The 9,609-nt window shown below is 35.8% G+C and overlaps 1 pseudogene; it reads left to right on the top strand.

Moving 5' to 3' along the window:
- Nucleotides 1–211: 211 nt before the first annotated feature.
- LOC143638597 (tripartite motif-containing protein 6 pseudogene) lies at nucleotides 212–7,352 on the top strand (annotated as a pseudogene).
- The last annotated feature ends 2,257 nt before the right edge of the window (nucleotides 7,353–9,609 follow it).

Genomic DNA, 9,609 nt, shown 5'->3' with positions numbered 1-9,609 from the left:
TATGAATATGATATTAAGACTTAGGATAAGTGACTTGCCTTTCCCACTAGCATATTATTCAAATGATATAGAGCCTACTGCTTTTCTGGTCAGAATGACAGATAATGACTTTGTACAAGCTAATTTGAAATTGGATCCTTAATTTTCATTCATTTAATTACAAAGCAGCATTATAAAATCCCTACCAAAATAGTTCACATAGCAGTTCGCAATGAGGAAGCTTTTATGTGAGAGCACATTGTGTAAGTTTGGTCAGTCGCCAAAAGTGGTAGGATTTTGCTGAGCAAGTCATGGCATTATTAGAGGATGCTGGCATAAACAGAAATGCAGATCAGTAAATGAAATGGAGGATAGAAAGAAACCAATAAAGATGGTGTATTAAAAAAGTTGAATGTAGCTTATTAGAATACACATTTAATAGTTCAGTGTGAGTAAAGACCTGAGGAAATGACCTTTCATTTCAGCATAAAAGAAATATAATTATAATTTATTCCAACTGTGCTCTTTTACAATAATACAGGATCATTTAGACTTGCTCATGAAAATGCTTTTATTGATAAACTGGCACTAATAATAAAGTAACTCTTTGTAATACCAAAACGTTGACTGGTAGAGAACCTTGCAGAAATGAAGAGGAAACTTTTGAGAGGAGCTATGTGAAAAATAAATGTAAAAGATGGAGAAAGAGAAGAAGAGCTATGTCTTCCAGGAAAATACAATAATAGAGAAAACAATATACCAGGAAAAATGATCCAGCTCGTTACTGTGATATTTATAATATCTGTTGCAAAACTCAGATTTTGGAACAGAAATAGCATGACCATGAAATTCCTCACAACATTTTGCATGTTCAATTAAAAATATGATATTATTTCATTTTCTATTTATCTATTGAATTATTTATAATTTATCTATTAAATTGTTTATAATCAGATACTTTGCATGAAACAGACTTCATCTATTGAATTGTTTATAATCAGATACTTTGCATGAAACAGACTTCATCCCTATATATAATTGAATATATCACAGGACACATATGTTAGTTACAGCACATGGGAAGTGAGGTGGCTGGGATCCCAAATTTTTGAATCTTTAGCTTCTATCATGCTGCTTGTCCTGTAACAGTTTCCTGAGGAGAATATATAGCACAGAGGAGACACTGCCAAGTGAACGCTACCTTCTAGCTAGAGCTATGGTCTCAAATCTTTCTCAGGTTAAATTGAGCTGGATCATGTATGAGTGAAGATGGCTCTATATATCCAACTCTTAGGAAGCAAAGGGAGTTTAGAGTCATTTTTCTAGATACTATTCCTTAACCTAATTCTTTCCTTTGCCCTCACTCTGATAGTGAGAGAACAGGTAAAGCGAAAATCTGCCCTGACAATCTTAAAGTGGTTGCTGAAACTGCCTCCTGTGCCTTTAGACACTGACCTTATGTGTTTATTTGGCTTTACAGGAACAAGAGTATGGGGGCTCTCAACTTGGAAAGGGTTCATCTTCCCACATCCCTTTCATGTGAATACACCTGAACCTTAAACTTTACTTTGTTTCTTACTCCAAAAAACCTCTCTCTTAAGAATTATGTGTTCTTTACCCTTGTTAGAGAGTTGTTACTTCCAGAAGATGGAGTTGTTGGGGAAATAATTGACCTTTCCCAGCAGTTAGAATATGCCACTGATAATAATTAGGACTAAAAGTGAAGAATAATTAGACAACTTTTGTTTAAGTTATTCTTCTTAATTCAAGGACACAAATTCTATCTAACACTTCTTTGACCTGGTGCATATAAAGTAGCAAAAACAAATTTTTTTTTCAGTTCTGTATCCATTTCCATCACCAAGTTGTTATTTTATAGTAAGCAATTTCTTTAAATAGGAATACACACATCATGGTACATATTTGGAAAAATATCAATTTGTTAATTGGTCTGGCTTTTGAAAACTAGTTTTGCAGTGATTCTCTGCCATGCATGTTCACTGTTTCTATCAACACCCATTTGCTGAGCATTGACCACTCATGTATATGGCTTCAAAATGGACTTCTAACTTCAAAAACAATCTAGTATTCAAGATCAACACATCAAATAAAAAACTTACAAAACAGAAAGACTATGATAAATTTCATTAAGATATATAGAAGGAATATGAAATGCATGTTAGAAATAAGAGCTACTATTTGGAGAGAAATGAATCTCTATATGGAAGAGGTAGAAATAGAGGCTTGAGACATGCAGAATTTCACAATAGTTGGAATTTCACAAATATAGTCTAATACAGTAATTGTCACTTTGTAGTTGGAGTATAAGCAACATCAGCATCACCTGGGAACTTGTTAGAAATACAAATCATCAGTCTCATCTCAGATGTAATGAATCATAAACTTTGGGGATGGAGTTCAGCAATCTGATTTATCAGCTTTCTACATGATTCTGATGCATGTTAGAATCTGAAGATAGTTGGTCTAGTCAGTCCATAAGGCTATACCCATTGACTAGCTTATGTAACAAGGCACAAAATAAACACTCAAGGAATAGACATAAATTTTATTATTATTATTATTATTATTATTATTATTATTATTATTATTGTATTATAATTATTTTCAGTACTAGGGATTGAACTCAGGGCCTCATGCATGCTAGGCAAGCACTCAATCACTGAGTCATATCCCTAGCCCTCTTTAAAATTTTGAGATAGAATCTGACTAAATTTGCTGAGGCTAGCCTTGAACTTGAGATTCTCCAGACTTAGCCTCCTAGAGTAGCTGGTCTGTGTCACCTTGTCCAGCTCACAGTTCTTATTATTCAAGTATTCCACAGTGGTGTATGCCGTAATTCCAGCAACATGGGAGTCTGAAGCCATTCAAGGCCAGCCTCAGCAATTTAGCAAGACCCTAAGCAATTTAGTGAGACCCTGTCTCAAAAGAACAAATAGAAAGGGCTGGCGATGTGTATCACTGATAAAACACCCTTGGGTTCAATACCCAGGTTTAAAAAAATTTTTTTTCAATAAAATTGGAGTAGCAATCTTAGGAGGCACCCTATGAAAGAAACCTAATAAGAGAAAGTCATTACTAAGGACTTATTTGAGGCACCCAAGTCCAACACCATAATGATAGGTAGATATTATGGAGACCTCCTACCTGAGTGGAAAGATCCAGGGTAGACAAAGTGGAGTTTTGCTAATTTTCATCTCTTTCCCTTTGTCAACATGGACATTTTCATTCCTTTGGTCCATATGGCAATCAGTTTTAAGAAATCAGAAAAGATACTAGATCAGGGAGCCAGAACAAGGAAATATAGAACTATATATATATATATATATATATATATATATATATATATATAGAGAGAGAGAGAGAGAGAGAGAGAGAGAGAGAGAGAGAATATAGAACTAAAGAATCAGATATAAAATATAGAACTAAAGAATCAGAATAAAAGCCCTTTCATATGTCAGCTTTCAGGGAACAATAACACAAACAAATGGCCACTTCATTTATCCTGCTTTGAGTTTTTTGAGCATCCTTGATGTGTATATTTGTAGTTTTCATCACATTTAGAAAATGTTTGGCTGCTATTTCATCAAATATTTTTTATGCTCCCTAGGGTTTTCTAGCACTCCAATTACTGGGAAGTTAGACTATTTGAAATGGTTACTGAGGCTCCTTTAAAAAAAAAAAAAAAAAAAAAAAAACTTCAGTGTTTTTCCCTTGCTCTGTGCTTCAGTTTGCAAAGTTTTTATTGCTATGTCTTCAAGGTCACTGATCTTTTCTTCTGCAGTGTCTAAGGCTATCAATCCCACATAAGGAAATTTTCATTCGGATATTGTATTTTCACTGTTGTTAAGTTCTGTGTGGTCTTTTTTACATCTTGCATTTCTCTTCTCATTGTGTTCCTGGTTTTGTTTATTTTGTTTTTTACTTCTATAAGTGCTATGAAATGTATGTAGCTCTTTCAGTGTCTATGTTGGCAAATTCCATCATGTTTCATTTCAGGATCTGTTTTCCTTCTGCTTATGGGTCACATTTTTCTGCTTCTTTCATATATAATAATTATTTTACTGAGTGGCAGATATTGTGAATTTTATGTTGTCAATGGCTAGAATTTATAGTGTTCCTTTAAAAACCACAGGACTTCATCTTAATGCTTATGGAGCTTGTAGTTAAGCCTTTTTTTAGCCCTAGTACTAAGGTCTGATCTTCTGAGATCTCTACCAAATGCCATAGGCGTTCAACTCCGTCTCTCTCCTCTGGTCAGTTGGAACTAAAATTATCCCCAGACCTGTGTGAACTCTTGAAACTAGCTTACAGCTACTGGGTACTTGTTCTTTTGGTACAGTTGTTCCTTGACCAACCTGAAAGAGTATCAATCTAACAGATTGGTTTCAGCCAAAGACTAAGAGAGAATCCTGTGCAGATTTCTGGAGCCATTTCTCTGTAAATTCTCTTCTCTCCAATAGTCTGCCTCACAAGTTCTAGTTGCACTATGCTCCCTTAATCCTGATCTCTGTCTCCTCAACTCAGTGAGTATTCCCTCTCCCTGTTCTTACTGTCCAAAAGATGTCTCCAGCAGTAAATCAAGATTATAAAGCTCTCCTCATTTATCTCACTCCTCTCAAGGCTCAAAATCCTGCATAACCTGTTGCCCAATGTCAGGAAAAAACTTTCATCATATATTTGCATATCTTTCTAGTTGTTTATGGAAAGAAGGTAAATCCTGTAGGAGACATTTTTCAAGGGTATAAGCAGAAGTCCCCCACCTGAGCACTATAAAAAACATGTGTTATGGCTTAGATATGAGGTATCTCCCCAAAGCTCATGTGCAAGACAATGCAAGAAGGTTTAGAGGTGAAATTATTAGGTTATGAGAACCTTAACCCAATCAGTGAATTAATCACCTGATAGTATTAACTTAGTGGTAACTGAAGGCAGATAGGGTGTGGCTGGAGAAGGTGGGTCATTGCAGGCATGCCTTGGGGTACATATTTTTTATCTGGAGAGTGGAGGCTCTCTCTCTGCTTTCTGTTAATCATGTGAGCCAGTTCCTTCTGCCATACTCTTCCACCATGATGTTCTGCCTCACCTTGAGCCCCAAAGAATGGAGCGGCTGTCTATGGACTGAGACCTCTGAAACCATGAGCCCCCAGATAAACATTTCCTTCTCTAAAATTGTTCTTTTTGGGTATTTTGGTCACAGCAGTGAAAAATCTAACTAAAACAACATGTAAGAAAAATATAGCCACAAATATAAAGAACTTAAGGATGGGGACCTGAGAGAACTGTGCTGATATATATTTGGTAAATATCTTTTGGAGTAAATAATTGTTTCCCACTGTACTCTGCTTGGTTTTAAAGTTCTGCCCCCAAGTGACTGAACATTCTGGACATTAATAAATAATTGCTGCAGACATTAAGTGCTTCTGAAGGAATGCCTAATTTATTCTCCTTATCAACAAATCAGATAAAATGTATCATTTGTATTATCTAGTAGATTTTTCTATTTTTATGAGAGCATTTTTATTATGAAATTTATATATGCTTCTTATTTAAAACTTCAAACAATACAGAAATATATATATATATATATATATATATACATATATATATATATATATATATATATTAGAAAAATAAAGTCTTTCAATTTTATCTCATTCACTGTTAGCAGTTTAGTATACATATGTATACCAGTATCTATCTATTTATCTAATCTATATCCATATGTTTCTATTAATCACAAAAGTAGACTTTTCTACCAATGTCTGGTCCCACTAGAGAATTAATAACAGGACTTTTTCTACTATGCCACCACCATAACTCTGCCCTGGGAGACTTACCAGAGACTTGGGCTATTGCCAAGGAGAATATTCACGAGGATAGTTTGGATAGGGCCCAGAAAGTCTTAGGGCCTAATTCTGGATCAGGAGCAGTGAGAATCACAGGTAGATATTAAAGCAACATTTTTTCTCTCAGGTAAAAAATGACATAACTCCGAAGTGGTGTTGTACCTAGGAAAGCAGCTGAAGATAATCCTTTGTGCACACCATGGAGAGAAGCTCCAGCTCTTCTGTAAGGAGGATGGGAAACTAATTTGCTGGTTTTGTGAACATTCTTAGGAACACTGTGGTTACCATACATTTCTCTTGGAGGAGGTCACCCAGGAGTATCAGGAAATGTTCCAGGAGTCTCTGAAGAAGTTGAGGAAAGAGCAGCAGGAAACTGAGAGGCTAAGAGCTATTATCAGAGAGAAGAGGGCATCCTGGAAGAATCAGATGGAGCCTGAGAGACACAGGATCGAGAGAGTTTAATCAGCTGCAAAGTATCCTAAAGAAAGAGGAGGAGTAGGAAGTAATGAAGTTGGAGAAGGAAGAGAGGAAGGATCTGAGTATTATAGAGAAAGCTGAGGGTGAGCTAATCCACTAGAGCCAGTCACTGGGAGAGCTAATTTCCATCTGGAGAGTTGATGCCGAGGCTCAGTAGTGGATCTGCTACAGGTGGTAAGTAATGTCATGGAAAGGTGTAAGTTCTGGACCCTCAGGAAGCCCCAAATTCTCCCGACCAAGCTGAGAAGTATGTTTCAAGTCCAAGATCTGAAAAAGATGCTGCAGATGTTTTGAGATTCGACAGATGTGCAGAGCTACTGGGTAGACATGACTCTGAATCCCCATATGGCTAATTTAAATCTTGTCCTGTCTAAAAATTGGAGACAGGTGGGATTCATGGGTACTAAGCTATCTGGACCTTCTGGTTTGGAAGAACATTGTGACTGTAGTGTCCTGGGCTCTTAGCTCGTCTCCTTAGGAAAATACTACTGAGAGGTAGATGTGACCAGTAAGACTACCAGGATACTGGGGAGTGTACAATAATTCCACGAGACCTACCTTTTCTTTCAAGCCAGTTTGCTAAAAACCAGAATGCTTATTCCAGACACCACCACAGAATGGATACTGGGTGATTGGGTTGCAGCATAAAAGTGAAGAGAGAGCCTGTGAAGAGTCTTCCATTTTCCTACTCCTCTCTAGGACTGTGCCCACTTGCCACATTGGGATTTTTTAGACTAGGATGATGCTGTCTTATTTTATAATGTCATGAATCATGACTTGCCTATCTACACTCTCTCTAAATATTACTTTTCTACTGCCATTTGTCCATACTTTAATCCTTACAACAGTATAGTCCCAAGGACCCTACATCCCCTAAGTTTTTTGACATCCTGTGGCCCCTACCAACAGTTAAGTAGTACCCTTCACCCTGTGGCTTATCTGCATTTGAGTCTCCTTTCTGATCTCTTTTGTGTTCTCACTCCTTTTCTGTTGAACATTCATTCACTCAATAGTAGGGTAGTCACATGATAATAATGGTGAACATCCTTGACAGATGTTAAAGTAGGATGGGGGAGCTTTCAACATTTTACCATCAAGCATACATGGCATTAGATTGAAATTTTTTTTCATTGATGCATAGACAAAATTTAAAATTTTTTTTTCTATTAATTGGCTGCAAGTTTTTGTATTGAATGAAATATGAATTCAACAGATTTCCTATAATTATTGAGATAACCGTGTGTCATTTTTACTGTTATCAGGGACAAGTACATTGATTTATTTCCATTGTTAAATCTACCACAAATTCCTGAAATAAATTATTATTAATTGTTAGAGGAAAATAATTAATTAGGTTTTATTTCCATCTATGTTTATAAAAGAAATTGGCCTGTAACTTTACATTCTTGTATTTTCTTTTATAAAATGCAATAATGAGCAAAGAAATTACTGTGTAATTATATAAAGGATTGAGTGCTAAATACAAACCATTGTCATTTCTATGGCTTTAAGTTCACATTAAAGGAAGAGCTTTTAACTTACAACCTTCATCTTTGACCTTAAAAATTTAAGGGTGGCAGACAAAAAATTAAAAAGAAATATACTTTCCAAGTTAATTGAAGTTTAAAAAAAGTAAAGAAAAAAACTAAGCAGGGGGTGGGGGGACTGAGAAGAAAATGATCCATCCAGTACAGATTTTTTCTTTGGAATGGAAGACAAATGCAGAGAGAAGATACTGAATGTACTTTTAGGAAGAGGTTGATTTATTCCAGCTTCTCCATACCCCCTTTTCTTTATGTCCAAGTACAAATAGTTGGTGAATGAGTAGCTGTGATTTAGGTGGAAAAGTGCCATATTCTTTATTTTTTGTTTTTCTTCTTCTTCTCCTTCTCCTTTTCCTATCCACTTTCTGAACCAACCAGAAAAGAAATTATAAAGTTGATGTGAGGATAGAAACTAAGTTCAAGATGGCTGTCTAAAAAGAAATTAAAGGCATAAAAATAGGAAAAGAAGAACTTAAATTATCGCTATTTGCGGATGACATGATAATATACTTAACAGACCCAAAAGGGTCTACAAAGAAACTGCTAGAGTTAATAAATGAATTCAGCAAAGTGGCAGGATATAAAATCAATACGCATAAATCAAAGGCATTCCTGTATATCAGCAACAAAACTTCTGAAATGGAAATGAGGAAAACCACCCCATTCACAATATCCCCAAAGAAAATAAGATACTTGGGAATAAACCTAACAAAAGAGGTGAAAGATTTATACAATGAAAACTACAGAACCCTAAAGAGAGAGATAGAAGAAGATCTTAGAAGATGGAAAAATGTACCCTGTTCATGGATAGGCAGAACTAACATTATCAAAATGGCGATATTACCCAAACTTCTCTACAGGTTTAATGCGATGCCAATCAAAATCCCAATGGCATTTCTTGTAGAAATAGATAAAGCAATCATGAAATTCATATGGAATAACAAAAGACCCAGAATAGCAAAAACAATACTAAGCAGGAAGTGCGAATCTGGAGGTATAGCGATACCAGAGTTCAAACTGTACTACAAAGCAATAGTAACAAAAACAGCATGGTACTGGTACCAAAACAGGCAGGTGGATCAATGGTACAGAATAGAGGACACAGAAACCAATCCACAAAATTACAAATTTCTTATATTTGATAAAGGGGCTAAAAACATGCAATGGAGGAAGGATAGCATCTTCAACAAATGGTGCTGGGAAAATTGGAAATCCATATGCAACAAAATGAAACTGAATCCCTTTCTCTCGCCATGCACAAAAGTTAACTCAAAATGGATCAAGGAGCTTGATATCAAAGCAGAGACCCTGCACCTGATAGAAGAAAAAGTTGGCTCCGATCTACATATTGTGGGATCAGGATCCAAATTCCTTAATAGGACGCCCATAGCCCAAGAGTTAATAACAAGAATAAACAAATGGGACTTACTTAAACTAAAAAGTTTTTTCTCAGCAAGAGAAACAATAAAAGAAGTAAATAGGGAGCCTACATCCTGGGAACAAATCTTTACTCCTCACACTTCAGATAGAGCCCTAATTTCCAGAATATACAAAGAACTCAAAAAATTAAACAATAAGATAACAAATAACCCAATCAACAAATGGGCCAAGGACCTGAACAGACACTTCTCAGAAGAAGACATACAGTCAATTAATAAGTACATGAAAAAATGCTCACCTTCTCTAGCAGTCAGAGAAATGCAAATCAAAACCACCCTAAGATACCATCTCACTCCAGTAAG

Source organism: Callospermophilus lateralis, chromosome X (genome assembly GCF_048772815.1).
Source record: "Callospermophilus lateralis isolate mCalLat2 chromosome X, mCalLat2.hap1, whole genome shotgun sequence".
NCBI classification, from domain to species: Eukaryota; Metazoa; Chordata; class Mammalia; order Rodentia; family Sciuridae; genus Callospermophilus; species Callospermophilus lateralis.
This window is presented reverse-complemented; position numbering and strand designations above follow the sequence as displayed.